We start from the raw sequence: 17,061 nt of genomic DNA on the forward strand, positions 1-17,061 counted from the left end.
TTTTCACGGTTTTCAACATTGTAAGGAAAATTGGTGAAATTTTTCACCTAATATCATTTACACAATTGTAATGTCCCGTTTTTTAAATAGCATTTAATAATAAAATTTAAATTGAAAATATAAAAGAATAAAATTAAAATATAACATAATTAAAATTTAGTTAAGTTCAATGAATGGTCCAAAGGCATGCAATAAAAAATTGTGACTCCCTCAAAGGGAGAAGGGAACTTCATTTAAAGGCAAGAGTAGGGAAGGAGGAGAAAATGGAAGGGAAAAAAAGGAATGAGAAGAAAATCATATACTTCTTCAGAAGGAAAAAGTTAGTGTTGTGACTCTTCCAAAGAGTGGTAATTATGGAGTATTGACTCTTTCAAAATGTGGGTTGTGACTCTCTCAAAGGGAAACAATGATCAAGGATTGCGACTCTTTTAAAGCGGCACAATTATGAAAGGTTGTGACAATTGCAAAGGGTGGACATGATGAAGAGGGGTGACTCTTCCTCTCATTGGAAGCTATAAAGGGGAGAAGGTTTCACCCGAGGAGGACATCCAAGGGAGATAAATTTGGGGAATCATATATTATTCTGAAAAACAACAATGAAAAAAAGGTGGCTCAAATCTTATAAAGGTGGCGACCCTTTTACCGATGAAGTTCAAAGGAGATTTCATTACAAATCATGGAAGTAGACTTATAAATCATTGCTCATGAATCAATCCAAACAAATCCTTTATCCATCAATCATCAATACCTCATGAAATCAAGCAAACAATCATCACTACATCTTGTTGGAATCACTATTGCCGTTACACCAAAAGCTCAAGCTTTCAATGAATGTTACAATAGCCAAATACAAGGATCCACAGGAGGCAGTTAAGCACATGTCACAAATCAGTCTATGTTGGACAGAGGCACCAACCTAGAGGGGATGGAGGCACTGATCTCCAAACAATCCCCCCCTCAGCATGACTCGACAAAGTTGAACCCATAACGCAACGCTCTAATACCACTTGTTGGAATCACTGCTACCGTTACACCAAAAGATCGAGCTTTTAATGAACGTTACATTAGCCAGAGACAAGGATTCATGGGAGGCGGTTAAGCACATGTCACAAATCCGTCGGTCTATGCTGGACAAGGGCACCAACCTAGAGGGGATGGAGGCACCGATCTCCCAACACATCTTGGGATCAAGAAAACATACAATTCAACAATCAAACATTACTCTATTAAACATTCAATCAATCATTATCCACCGATATATCAAACTAGCATTCATTGTATTGCCACTTTTCAATTACTTAATCATAACACACCAATACCTCAAAGCATCAAATCAAGGGAATTCAATCAATCATCCATACAAATATCAAGCATTCAACAACAATTGAATCATCAATCAAGAAAAGGATTTTAATTAGCAATCAATACTTATAAAGAGTAGATAGTTCCTTAGATATCTACGATCGGGCACACATATTGATCATATCATAAATTTCTATTTACTGCAAGCAACAACACTCTTGTTTTCTTGTGTTATGCAAGAGATATATGCTTAGTATATGCATGGTGAAGATATTGTCGAAGTTATATTTTTTCATGTCTTTGATACATAAATGATATGAAATGCTAATCATTTTGGATCCTTAATATCTATCTATCTATTCTCCCAAGAAAACAATCATATTTGGGTGAGGAAGGAGATGCATTTGGCAGAGTTGAATAGGGTTCCTTCTAAGTAGCCAATTCCAAGTTGAATAGGATTGTCTTGGTTGGATGTTCCCACCATGTGTGGCCCAAGGGATCAAGTTGTCTTGGTTAGATGCTCTATGCCCTTGCGCTTAGTTGTGGATGGCCTCAAGCACCGTTTGTGTTATCCTCTCCAATCCCATGAAATAAACAATCATATAAAGGAATGGAAAGAAACATGTTAGGGAGAGGTAATAGGCATGGGTTTCTTCAGACCAAATAGCTCACCTAAGGATTGAATCATCTCAAGATGTTACTCCACTTCTAGGCCTAGAGGCAAGTTGTCTTGGTCAAGCACCGAGTGCTCTTGGGCTTAATTAGGTTGAACAATTTTCCACTATAACTTGGGTACCCTCAAATTAAGCAATTCACCCCAAGGGATTGAATCATCACAACATGTTCCTTTGCTTGTAGGCCAAGGGGCGAGTTGTCTTGATAAGATCTTGTGTGCTCTTGGGCTTAATTGAAATGAATAGTAACTTGGAACACTTCGTGAATTTCATCTCCAAACCCTAGATATGAGTAATTATGGGAATGGAGCCATGAATGGTTATTGCATAATTTATATAAATAGGACTATAATTATTGTTATGTATGTGTTTATAATTGTTGATTAAGATACTTAATGCTAAACAAAAATAGTTGGTCTTATGAATTATATTTCAAAATATTATCTAACATGGTTGTAGCATCTAAACCAAGATTTATGGTGATAACTAAATTACTTTCCTTATTTTGATTTTAGGGCAAGATCAAAAATCCTCCCAAGAAGGGACATTACAAAATGTTTTGTATAGTTAATCACGTCAAAAGGAATAACTACAATGGTAGCAAGGAGTGGTATTTAATGGCCTAAATACATCAACAAAAAACACTAAAGAACTAACATATAAAATAAAAACCAACATGCACAAAACATATATTTGAAAAAAAAACTCCTTTCAAAAATTAATTAAAAGACTCTTAATATAAAATAATTAAAAACGGAATTACATTATATTAACAATATACAATCTTAAGTAGAGTTTTAGAAATGCTAACTAAAAAGCACGATTGCTTAAATAAAGACAATATCTAAAAATAGATCAGATTAGGAAGCCTAAATGTCTATTAACTAAGGTTCTAGAATAATGAGCTAAATATAGCAAGAACCTAGGATACTAAAAACATTTTAATACCCTCAATGGTCATCTATCAACTATACCGTAGAAGAAAATACATGTCTTGCAGTCACAAATTCTACACCCCCTTGGATTGACAGAATGCCAATAACCAAGAGTAGCCTAGAAAAAACATACAAGGTTTTCCCTTCAAAATTGTCTACAACAAGAGAGAAGAGCATGTCATTGACTCTGCCACTAGCCCTCTAAAAGTTTGCAAAACCTCTAACCAAAAATCATCCACCAAACATACAACCTGGTGTTGTATAACAAAATCATCCTTCCATGCAAACAAAGATACACATTGAAAACAACTATCATGATTTAAAGGAAAAATCGGCAAACCCTCCAAACCATTACAGATGAAAAGGATGACCCGAAACTTACTCCAAGATAACTAATTTGAAGTTTACAAAACATCATTTTTTTAGGAAAAGAATGGTAAACAATCTAAAACATGAACACCTAACAAAAAATCCAACGCAAACTTTACGAATTACATATACTAGAAACGGTTTTTTAGGAGAAAATTTGACCAAAATCAAACACAATTTTAAGGTGAAAAATTGATCGAAACCAAACCAATCTAGATCAGAGAATACGAAACAAATAATTTTAGAGGAAAAATTTATTAAAACCCAACAAATATATTTTAAGGAACCATTTGTCAAAACCCTCCCATAAGATGATATGATCATAATGCATGGGAGGCAAATTCCTCATCTTCATGCAAAGTAGTTGGGGCCTTTTGCTAAGATCCTTCCTGTGAAGATTTTACGACTACCAAATGTTTCTCACAATGTTTCTTCATGCAACCAAACTTGTGAGGATAGTTGTGTTGAACACACTTCTATTTTGAAGATGTTGAAGGTTCACCTAATCCTTTCTCGTGGGATAATTGAGATGTACATGTTTTCTTGTCTGAGGCTTATGTTGGGAAAGCCACTTGTTCAGAAGAGAAGTAAGATGCATGACTTCCAAACTCTTGCTTCCATCTATCATGTTGCAGAAGCTAGTTGTAGGGATCAAGGAAGATCAAACCAATGCTAGTAGAAGTGATATTCTTCGTCTCTATGAAATGCTTGTAAGATTGGAGCAAGCTTTACAACATAATCACTACCATATCTTCTTCTTCCATCTTGCGACCCATAACCTTGAGCTGGTCACAAATGTCCTTGATTTTTGTAAGATGTGTCTTGAAAGATAGCTTCTCATCCATAATGATAGAAACATATTCTTCAAAAAGAAAGCTTGATCCTCATATGAGGTCTCATAAAGATCCTTCTAAATGTCCTAGGTCTCTTGAGTTGTTCTGTGGGAAGGTACTTGAGGGAGTTGATCATCTGTAATTGAAAGTTTGACCAACATGATAGCTTCCTGACTACATTCATCCCATTTACCCTAATCTGATTGAGCTTGATTAGGACATGTCTCCTTACCCAAACTATCTTGTCATGACAACAATGTTCAAATTCTGAAATCATGCATTGCTTCCAAGTGTTGTAATTATGGCCATAAAACCATTGACTTCCCTCCAACATAATGTTAGTCAAACATGACATCATTGAAACAAAGATTGTTACTCAACCCTATGGAGGCACGTAAATCAAGGCAGACTTTGCACAACTTGCATAATAGAACATGTTGGAAAACACTGAAATAAGAAATCAAACTTCAATTAACCTGCAAAAAAAATATCATCAAAATATTTTTTTTTTCAACAAATCCTAGTCGAGTTTATGGGTTAAAAAGCCAGATTCCAAAAATGACAAAAAAGCCAAATGCAGAAACCCATTTTTTCTATTAGAGTTTCAACTCAGAATTTCTGAATTAAAAAAAATTCTTTTGCCCAGGAATCCGCAAAAAATGTGCAGAAAATCACGATTCTAAAATTTCAAGAAAACGCGATTTTAAAATTCATGGTGCAGCAAAATCATGTAAAGAAAGTCTCATGCGGGCTAGGAGAAAAGAATGGTGAAAAATCAAGGCATATGGCAGAAGAAAAAACTAAAAATGCGGTCTTCCCTTTTTTTTGCGTTGACCGCCGAAAATCACATTTTTTCTCAAAAGAAGAAAAGCGAGCTGAGAGGAATAAAATGACGTGGCAACTGAGAAAACACAAAAAAAGTCTCTTATAAATAAATTTGCAGGTGAGGCTGCTGAAAAAAAAATTCAGTAAAATAAACACTGTGATGTTGCAGTTGGAAACCAAGACGTGTGGTGTTGGGGTCCTGCCGAAAATCACGATTGTAAGAAAAATTCTGAACACTGCCAAAAGCTGGTCACAATTTCTAGAGAAACAAAAAATAGTGGCAATAAACCCTAAATGGGTTCAAACCAAACTACAGTTATTGAGGTGAAAAATAAATTTTGAATTTCACATCAATAAATTTCGCCTAAAAAACCATACTGCTGTAATAAAGAAATTCTAAATTATTTTTCCTTACCCGAATTATAGAAATACTAATCTCCCAACAAATTTGCTATGATACCATGAAATTATTAGTCCTTGCCTTGCATAAGACAGGGTACTATTGTTTTTGGTTGGGGCACTAAATTATTAGTTTGATTTACAGCAAATTATCATTTCCTAAAGTTTGGATATGAATTATTTTTAAATCTTTTTTTTCTGATCTAAAATCTAAATTTCTATTGGTTGTTTGGTATTTTGCCAAGGGTAATTTTTTTTAAAAATTATAAAAAATGAAAGCAGCGCAGATAAGCTTGTAATTAATGAGACGGACAGGTAAGCTTCTAATAAATGCATTATTGTAGTGGTCATTTATTCGTATTTCAGATAGATGTGATGGCTTCTAAAATTGTTGTGATGAGGGCATTTTTTAGAGTTCGCACAAAGTTGTCCAAAAAACGGTTTGAGAAGCAGAAACCAGGGAGGAATCTACGGAAAACGTAAGTTTTAATTGTATTTTTTCTAAACCCTCATCTGCAGGCACTGACAGTGGAGATCTTATTTTGTTTATTTTGTTTTGTTTGCTCTCTCCATCTTGCATCCATCTGCAACCACGGAAACTTTCTGTTGTCCTTTGGTGCTCTGGAAGCAGGGCATCACATTTTAGGCGTTCTACCAAATTCAGTGCTTGCAAGAATTTCTGAGAGCGCACCTGGAGCGTTCTGTCATCCAGAAATCTCTCCATTTGTATTCAATCATTTACCAGTCAGATTGCGCGGAGAAGGCTGGGAGAACGCTCTTGGCATTATTAACAGAAGAAAAGAGTTTGGACAGGTAGCAAACTAGATGTCTTCTGGTTTTTTTAAAACCCCACTTCTTTCCATTATAGCGGCAGTTTTTAATCTGGTTCTATAATTATATCTCTGTATATATATTTTATTTTACGGGCAACTACAGGTTCTGCCAACTTGTTCTGGGTTTCTTTGAAATGTAAAATTTCTGAAGTCCAACGGTCTGCACATATGTGAGTTTTTGAAAACCTTACCTTTTGCCTCTTAAATCACTACAGCTCTGTTATTTCCTCGGCTTTGGGATCCTCTGCGCGAGCAGTTTTTCATCATTTGTTCTTGGTATCCTTTTGAACATTAGCCATTTCCAGAAGAAATGTTCGCCAGTTTTCTTCTCTTAATTTCCTCTACTTGCATTTTTTCCCTATTAACTCTTAGCGTAAAGCCACCTCTGCCTCATCGCATAAACTGTTGGAAGATTTTGCTCAACCTATGCGGTTTACCTTATTGCGCGTTCTGCGCTTGTAGACTGCAGGAGATGTCCTAAGCCTTTTAATTTTGGGGTTTTACAATCACACAAGGGCGCCCATGACTCACGTAGCCATACTCAAAATACACAAACACACAATCGTTGTGAGCAATGTACTAACAACGAAAAAAGCCCTGCTTTATTTGTTTCTATATCTATCTTCTAAAATAAAAATGGTTTAAGTGGGTTTCTGTAATTGTTCATGTCTGGCTTTCTTCATGTCTGACATTCTTGTGTTTGAAAATGTGCTTTCTAATTAGTTATTTCACATAGAACAGAACCCAGGACTATAATAATAGCCCAAAGAGGTAACAGCTCTTTAATTACACATCAAATTCTTCTTTAAACCCCACAATGCACCAGGTCTGTTCTTTTATAATTGTACAATTGTTGGGAAATTTGTACATTTCATGGTACCCTGAATTCCAATATTTGTTTTTTTCCTTGGTAGAAGTTTCTGTAAAGAAATAACTCAGTAACTTATTATGGAAGGCTTACCATCTAGTGGGGCTTACACTAGTTTCATAGCTAGGATAATAGCCTCTGCCTATCTTGGCACCTTTTTTATGATGTGAGCCGCAGAGGCACGTTCGTTGTGCTTTTATCATTCACAGAGCAGGGGCGTTGGTACTAGGATTAGGTATAATACCTTTGAAAGTGTATGTGTTTCTTGCTTGATAATCCAGTAACCAGTTTATACCTTTTTCTTGAGCATTGAGATCAGGTTCTTGTGAGGCATTTGCTCCCTGATCTTTACAATCTAAATTTCATACAGCGACAGGACTGCGATAATTATATTGGTTAAAAATGAGCTAAATAATAGAAATTAATTTAGAAAGTATGTTGAGTCAACAATTTGATGCACATGAACTGCATTTTTGTCAGTTCTGTCCCTCTATAGTTTCTGCAAAACTATTAAAGAAAAATTGTAATGCCTTGCATCCAATTTCATTATTACATTGCCCGATTTTAGCTCTCTTTATTACTTACCTAGCTTGTTTTAGAACCTACAAATTGAAAACTAGAAAAATAAAAAACATTGTTTTGATTAGTTGTTTTTAGCAGTCATATACAATTAGGAAGTGGCTATTTAATTCAGTTTTCAGAAGAGCATGTAGAAATAAACCCTCTGCTCTTTTAATCATATGCATATTTATTTGTTTTATTTGGCCTATCATTAACAAGTTTTTTAGTGAGATCCAAGTCAAATACAATATTCCATGCTTTTTCCACACTTTCTCATGATCATTTCCAGGTTTTTAATGTCATGCCCATTGGCTATTTTGAAGCGGAATAATTATATTTCTGTTAACAATTATTGTGATTCATAATACTAATTGAAAATTTTCTACCATTAATTTGTATTGACTTTTTTTTCTGGAAGACCTTGAATTTAACCAAGCGTATCCAAAACCAAGATTATGAAGAGATGATTTTTTCTTCATTTTGATTTCAGAATATTTCTGTTTCACAGATTTTCTGGGTTTTGTTATATACAATTCATTTATTCTAATGTGTTGTGTCTTTTCCATGCTTGGTTAATCTTAACTCAGATTATGGACACAATGAAATTTGATTTTCAGGCATGGAAATGGCCGGCTGGCCTGAAACTACTAGATTTTCTATTTAGCATTTATTCTTTCTTTCTTTTTACCCTGTTCATTTGTAGTAAATAGATATTTTAACTGTATTTTAGTTGATTTCTTACGCCACTGTTCTCTTTGCAGACATACTAAAATTCTATATGAACAAAGCCTGGACCAATCTTTACAGTGTATACTTCAGACATTTCTCAACTACTTACGCTGAAGCTCAGTCTATACAGAGGTAACCAATCTGCAAACTCATAACTCATTTTTAAGATACTTTTTGTTATTCCCCTCAGCTGTTTAGACTGAATTTTAATCTTAAATATTATAAAATATAGATTATAACTTCTTAGATTTATAAATATAATAATATTAAAAGAATTTTTTATTAGTAATTTTAATTTTAAACATATGTCAAATAATAAAAGTTCTTTTATTTAAGTTTTACAAATATAAATTTAGTGATTATTTTGATAGATTAAAAAATCAAGCTACAAGTACAATTAAAATTTACATTATAGAATTTGTTTCTTTTTTAAAAATTATTCAACTGTATTTTACAATTATATTATTTGAATACTTAATAGATTTTACTGGTAACATTATCTAAATGTTTATCTCTCACATATTGTGGTTTTCAGGATAGCACAAATCAGCTTCAACCTTAGACAAGACAGAGGTAACAAATTTGCCAACTATTACTGGTACAAGGTTAGTTACCAAGTACTTTATCTATATTCTGAAACCTTGCATTTAGCTTTCTGCTATCTGACTGCTGTAATTCAACATCACTTCTAGGATTCAAGTACTTTAGAAAACAATAGTCTACAAAACAGTAGTCAAATTCTGATAAACAAGACAAAAAGTGAGCATTTACAATGTCAACATCCAAATCAAGTAACTCTAGCAACATAGAGTTCATTAGATGTGACATTGCTCAACCAACCGAGACAATATGTACAACTAGCAAAAGTTCATTTGAAGTTACCAGCTCAGGTACAACTCACAAAAACATTAAAAACCATTGCTCCTTGCACTCTCTAAAAGCTGTCATTCGTGACAAAAGCAACAATGGAATACATAATGACAACAACATGAACAAGATGAAGAGAACTACAAACTGACATATGAGAAAGACACTGGCAACCAACTCCCACCAGAAGAGTACTAGACAAGTACGCACTACTAGAAATAGAATACAAGAGTCAATTACTCAATACAAACACATGATCAATGACACACCCACAAAAACATGCACTATGTGTTAAATGCTAAACTTTCATAAAAATATATGCCAAGTCAACGAAGAAACTATTAAGGCTTTTTCAATGCTACCAATAACAACCACAGAAAAGAAGATCGAAGTAAACCAATCAATTTGTAAGCAATGCCTTAAAGCAATGTCACTTGGCAAAGTGCCTTCCTATGCTGTACCTTGGAACATAAGACATAACCCTCGAATAGATGCAATGAATATGCTAAGTTCCTTAGAAGAAAGACTACTATCTTTGCGCATAGCTTTTGCACAAATTAGACAATTAGGATTTAAAAGAGCACAATATGGATTAAATGGATCAATTATTAATGTTCTTGTAGACTTCGACAAGGTGCAACAAGCACTACCTAGAGATATAGATGAAACAATAACAATAGCAATCAAGCTAAAAAGAAAGTTAGAATACGAAAATGCATATGCCCAAGGCAACGTGCGACCTACTTGCGTAATGAATGCACTAGCAGCTCTATCAACAACGCCACTATATAGTAGTGAACATGTGCACATAAACCCAGAATGGGAAATTTGGATTGCAAATAAGAAGCAAAAAATGACCCTGGATATTGAAGCAAAAGCAGAAGTGCCTGATGAGATCGCTGAGACTGATTAAGAACCAATAGCTGAATCACTTATACATTGGTTTAATGACTCCCACTCGATCAAAGACCTTGACACCACCATCATTGAAATTGCACCTTTTGAGGGCATAAAGCCTCTTGGCATTTTCCAAGACAAATACTCAGAAGAGATGAACTTTCCTACACTATTCTTCGGCTTCCCACACCCAACTGAAATTACAAAAAACTTGTCATACGAAAAAATTGTGAAATGAGAATTAATGCATGAAGAATATGACTTTGCAACCCATATCACAGATACCTTTTTCAAATCCATTAAGGTTATCATACAACAACTATCATCCCTTGCCTGGGTCTGCATAAGAAAAGGTGAACTCAAGGGCAGAAAACTGCTGGCAAAGGATGTGCGTAGCACAACAAAGTTGGACAACATATTAAGATCACCCTTGGGATTTAGATCATTCAAAAACATACGCACATCTCCTGATTACTTGGACAACACAAGAAAGAACATATTTGCAATGATAAGGCAACAAGAACCTCCTTCCTTTTTTTCTCACATTGACTAGTGCTGAACATTATTGGCAACCATTATGCAAAGCATTAGAACATGTATCTCCTACACAAGAGACTAAACACAATGAAACAATTGAAGAGAAAGATTTAGATTTCAAAATCAGAAAAAATCCAGTTCTTTGCAGCTGATATTTCAATCATAGAGTCAATGCATTTCACAAAATGATGATGGAAAATGATGGGCTATTTGGCAAAGTGCAAGACTATTATTTTGTAACAGAGTTTTAGAATCGTGGAAATGAACACATTCACTTTATGCTATGGATAAAAGATGCTCCAATATATGGCGCTTTTCAAAATACTGAGATAGAAGAATTTGTTGACAAGTATGTCTCAACTGACTCGTCATATCTTGATGAAAACTTGATCAAGATGCAAACACACCGTCACACAAGAACTTGCAAAAAATATCGGACATTAGCTTGTCGGTTCAACTATCCCCTCCCCCCAATGAGAAGAACAATGATCTTAGAACCCCTTGCAATAATCGACAATGTAATGAAAGAAAAGGCAAAGACATTCTTCAAACAACTAGAGAATATGCACTTTGCGAAGGAAACTACATTTGACAACTTCTTAGATGAATTCAACTTTAATGAATATGATTACATTACAATGCTGCAATTTGCATTGACAAAGAAAGTGCTTTTGTTAAAAAGACAACCAGGTGACATTTGGACAAATGCATTTGAAAAACATGTTCCAACATTATAGTATGCAAACACAAACACACAATTTATATTGGACGCATATGATGCAGCCTCTTACTGTTGTTCATACATGACAAAGCAAGACAAGACAATGTCCACTACATTTTCTCGATTGTGAAAAGAATGCACATATGCTTATGATGACAAGGTCCAGTTTATAAGAAAACTAGGCAATGCATTGCTTAACTACCAAGAAATGTCAAGTTGACAAGCTGTCCACATTGCCTTGTCATTGCCTTTGCACAAATCATCGAGGAAAACTATCTTCATTAACACCACACCATTCGAGAGTAGAGTCTTCATGTTAAAAAGCCCAAAGTTGCTAGCAAAAGAGGCAGATAACTTAGAAAACATAATGTGTGCATCTGCAATTGACAAATACATAGAGAGACCACAAGCATTAGAAAACCTATCACTTGCAGAGTACTGTGCATTTTACTATTGAAGAGGAACAAAGCTCCAAAAAAGACAGATCACAGATCATATGCTACGTTAGATACAATCCACATGTTGATCAAGAGAACTCCTGTAGAGAGAAAATGATGTTGTACCTACCTTTCAGGATAAGTGAGCAAACACTTCTAGCTAATCATAGCTCATGGAGTGAAGCATTCAACGCACATAAAACAAAATTAGAGAAAATGGACAAAATGTTCATTGCACAAATTGATTATCGATGGGGAAACATAGACAAAGCTGCCAGAGAAACAGACACTGAGAACCATCCACAAACAATCTTCCAACATGAAACTAGTGAGGTAGAACAACAAGCTCAACTCCAAAACTATGACATTCTTGGCGATATCATGCAAGCAAACAAGCAAAAATACATAGGCATTGTTTCAAAGGCACCATACTCAAAAGTACCACATCCATTTTTGCTTAATAACAATGAATACTTCAACTTCAGACGACAATTGAACAAAGAACAACGGGCAAGAGTAAAAGATATGGTCATGATCAAGAGACTCGCACCACTTACACCTTTCTACTTACTCTTGACAAGTGGAGCCGGAACAGGGAAGACATTTACAGCGAAAGTACTATACCAAGCCATGATTCGTCTATATGAGAAACAACTAGATAGCGACCCACTTAAACCCAAAGGCATCATAGTTGCCTCAACAGGTAAAGTTGCATTTAACATAGGAGGTGCCACTGCACATTCCATTTTCCGCCTACCTTGCAATTCTTCTAGAATATTGCCCCTTGATTCAAACACACTTGATAACTTAAGAAAAAAGCTTGAACAGGTACAAGTCCTCCTACTTGACGAAATCTCCTTGTTGGGTTCCACAATGTTATACAACATTGACCAACGACTGCGGAAAATAAAGCACACACCAACAAAACCATTTGGAAACGTAGACATCGTAATTTGTGGTGACTTATACCAAGCACAACCTGTTTGTGACAACTGGATATTTGACTCACACGCATTACATAATGATCAAATTCCATACACATTTTGGACTGAATCAGTGAAATACTTGGAACTTAAAACAGTCGTAAGACAAACAAATCAACAGTTCATCTCAATACTTAACCGAACTAGAACCTCTGCACAAATTGACAAAGACATTTTGTATATGAATAGAATGTGCCACAAGAACCCTCCCAATGATCCAGCCTTACCACATTTATTTCAAAGAAACTCATCTGTCAACTAACACAACCAAAACATGCTAAACTTTTTACACACTACACTATACGTCCTTCAAGCAATCGACACAAAAGACATACCACTTGACTTCAATGAATACCACAATAAAAAGACATCGCTCCCGGCAACAATCTTTGCCAAACTAGGAATATTGGTAGAGCTCATAGCAGGCAATCTTGATACGGAAGATGGTCTAGTGAATGGTGCTGATGGCATCTTTGAATCATACACAATTGCCCAACAAGACATTGTTTGGATACAATTCAATGATCCTGCAATAGAAAAATCCTGTCGACAACGAATGCAAAGCCTATACAACAATGTTATTCCCCTCAGCTGAACACCAATATTAAGAATTGCCAAGAGAGTCAAAACAATTACAAGAAAAGTAACATGGTCACAATTCCCTATATAGCTAGCATCTGCAAGAACCATACACAGAGCACAAGGACTCATAATGGATGCACTCGCCTTTGACCCAACTAGAGTGTACCAACATGGACTAACGTACACTGCTTTGTCACATGTTCGTCAAATTGAATCATTGTACCTAATACAAAAATTACATCATGCCAATTTTAAAGTCTCAGAAAAAGTTAAAAATGAAATGCAACAATGTCAGACAACAGCGCAATGGACACTACAATACAGCCTTCCAACTATCTTGCCAGGTCAATAGATTATATGCTCCTTGAATACACACAGTTTACTCTCACATGAACAAGACATAGCTCATGATCATGCATTACTTGATGCAACTGTATTGTGCCTACAAGAAACAAGGACTGGAAACATTGACAATATTAGACTATTAAACAAGAGCTTCAATTGCCACCCTTTCTTTCATATCCATGGTCTGCTAACATGTTGGGCAAAAGATAGCATACTCAATAACCTGAAAACCTTTGCAACAAACCACTTGGAATCAACAACAATTGACATCATCCATTTCCAAACTCCCTTACGCATCACAAATCTGTATTTGAGAGCAAATGCCCCTATTGTACAACTCTTCAAGCTTGTTGAAAATATTACCAGTTCACTACCACAAAATTCAAAACTCATCATTACAGGAGATTTCAACATTGACATACTCAGTTCAACAAAACGAAAGACAGTGTTCACGCATTTTATGCAACAACAGAACCTACACTTTCTTGTCAATAAGCCAACAACACATGCATCAACCATGGTTGACAACTTTTGGATACACAATATTGACAATGCAACACCTATATTCACTACACTAGATACCTATTGGACATACCATTTTGCAATAGCACTATACATTTAGTTATAACAAATAACTTTGCATTCTGCCCCTCAATCAGTCAATCCTACAAAACTTGCTTGTTAACTTTTTTGCAAATATTTCAGAAAAACTGTCCTCCAACCACAACTTCACTTGCATATTACTGGATGAAATCAATATGCATTCACAAAATTCAACTAACAATATTATTTTCAGAACATGGCTGCTACAAACACTAAGGCAGAAGACAAAGTCCATGCCCATGACATCACCTCAATAAACAATGGACATGCCGCAAAAAGGTACCCTAAACTTGACAACTCAATTTCTACTATCAATACTTACAACTCTAACACCTATATGAATTCTTCTCTAAGCTAACCCAATTTTGTTCATTGCACACCAAAGATCGAAACACCTCAGCCATCCACCATACTTGAGATAGTAAAAACACAATCAGCGGATGCTTTTGAAGGTGATGTTCTAGTCACATATGGACCAGCATGCAAGAACAACTCAAGCACTGATAAGAAAACATCAATTGCACATGTTGACCTCACTGATAGTCAAGGACAGATGACCATAACAGCAAATATAACAAATATACTAGTAGAAAAACTACTACCATCACTGCAACCTGGTGCAAGTGTCCGCTTGGAGAAGTTCCGAATTAGGAAAAAAGGCCAATTTGAAAGGGGTGATGCTGAATACTACTTGCAGCTGACCTCCGAAATAAAAATACAAACAATTCCACCAGTTTGCAAACAACAAAGGCCAACACCCGATACAAGAATATCACAGCTCATCTACTCACAAAGCACATATCCAATCGGAAGCTTGGGTGTCCTTATAGCATCCCACAATCAAGAGGCAAATGAATTTAGACTACAAATTAGAGACGGACCATTGCCTTCGGACACAACTACTGTAAGTAACTCTACTTAAACAGAAGCCACATTTCCTTAATGCTTACAGAAAACAATCTTACAATACATAGTAGATCTAACATCTGTATTTATGCTTCATACAGCTCATAGTTGCGAAGGCACATACTGGCCCATACAACACTCTCCAGAAAATCTTCGCATCCTCAACGCTCCCTAACCCACTGCTCCTGCTCCTAAAGAATGTGCTCTGCCAAGGTTCAAGAGGATCAACAATTATTCAATCTACTTTCATTGACATTTTGCATGAGGGCTCAACAACAAAATCACTCAAAGCACTCTTCTCAACAAACATACAGGTAACAAAAACACAACCTTCTCCAACTCATACTCAAATCAGTACTGTAATTCTGTAACTAATCTTCTGAAACTAACTTACATTAATTATTTTCTCTCCAACAAAAGGCAACAGGGATTCTAAGGGCAAAGAATGTGCATCTCTCACCATACCACGCTATATGCAACGTTTGCCAACAAGCTGTTTATCGAACAGATCCTACGAACAAAACCAGCACTCACTGCACCAAATGTGGACAAACCACAATATTTAGATACAAACCTTACCTACAATGCATACTTGAAACTGAAGACAAGCTCCTCGAATGCGATTTCTACAGAACACTTCTACAACAGTACTTTGCAGAGCTAGCAGCAATACCATTTGAAGAATATACACACGACATGTCAAACACAATCTATCTCATGCGACAGTTTGAGCTGCAAGGAACCTTTGTCATCACCATGGACAATACAATCGTAGCTGTCATAAATGAGCCCACTACTGTAAGCTACTACAACATGTATTTTTTCAATTATAAATTGAACAAGTTCCATTGTCAAAAGCTACTATTAATAACAAATAACTTGCTGCACTGACATTACAGAGCACATAAAAAACATCCAACTCCTATGCTACAATTTTGCAGCAATCAACAACACTTCCAAAGGTAAAAAATTTGTCTTCTTTTCTTTCTATTTCTATATTTGCTTTCATTCATTCTGCTTAAGACAAATTACTAACTTAAAATTCCTCTGAATTTGCAGACTTAACATTCAACAGGTTATAGTAATTTCAGACTAGCGCCAATACCAACAGCAAACATGACAAAAAGCATCCGCTCAAATTTTTGAAACTGTTGTTTATTTTTGACACTACAGAAGTTAGTGACTCAAAAATATGTTACAACTTGAATGTATTTATGTCACGTTGTATTTCACACCTAAACATTATACTTGCAACATGAAGCTATTCGAAATCTGTTCTATATAGTGCTAAAAACTCTGTAACAGAATTTTCAGACCCTATGAAATACTCTAAATTTTCAAACACCTCTCCGTTTTTTACTCTTTGCTGTTTAAATCGATTTTGATTCACATGCTATAGTCAAGTAGGGATTTCATTTCTAAGTTATAATGTGTGAAATTTATGTTGCATACTAAATTCAGCCAGCCACAAATTTCCAATGTATACAGCTTATTAACAACATAAACTGTCATACATATGGTTTGCCATTTTATAAAACATGATGGATTTGACTAACATAATCGCAATTTCCATGGTAGAAATGCTTCAAAGAAATATGGTCATGGCATGCCATGATACCAGGATATGCACAAATAGATTTGTTCAGAATATGGATATGTTTAACTTGCAACTGCTTTGCTACACATGTAAGCAAAATCTCCAATCATAGGCAAGGATACTGTACTAAGAATTTTGTAACAGAATACACTGAATTGGTAACAGAATACACTAACATTTCACCGCTCACACACACAATATCCATCCTCCAAAAAAAATCAGAAAGGCAAGCACTCAAGCTCATACAGAGCTCTTGTC

The 17,061-nt window shown here is 35.4% G+C and overlaps 1 protein-coding gene across 6 annotated transcripts in view; it reads right to left on the reverse strand.

Annotated features, from left to right (window-relative positions):
* The window catches only part of ELP6 (elongator protein 6), a 141,858-nt gene that overhangs the window by 443 nt on the left and 124,354 nt on the right, over window positions 1-17,061 (reverse strand). The gene's annotated exons all lie outside the window — the stretch shown is intronic.

Source organism: Cupressus sempervirens, chromosome 1 (genome assembly GCF_028749045.1).
Source record: "Cupressus sempervirens isolate cs-2001-9-10 chromosome 1, ASM2874904v1, whole genome shotgun sequence".
Taxonomy (NCBI): domain Eukaryota; kingdom Viridiplantae; phylum Streptophyta; class Pinopsida; order Cupressales; family Cupressaceae; genus Cupressus; species Cupressus sempervirens.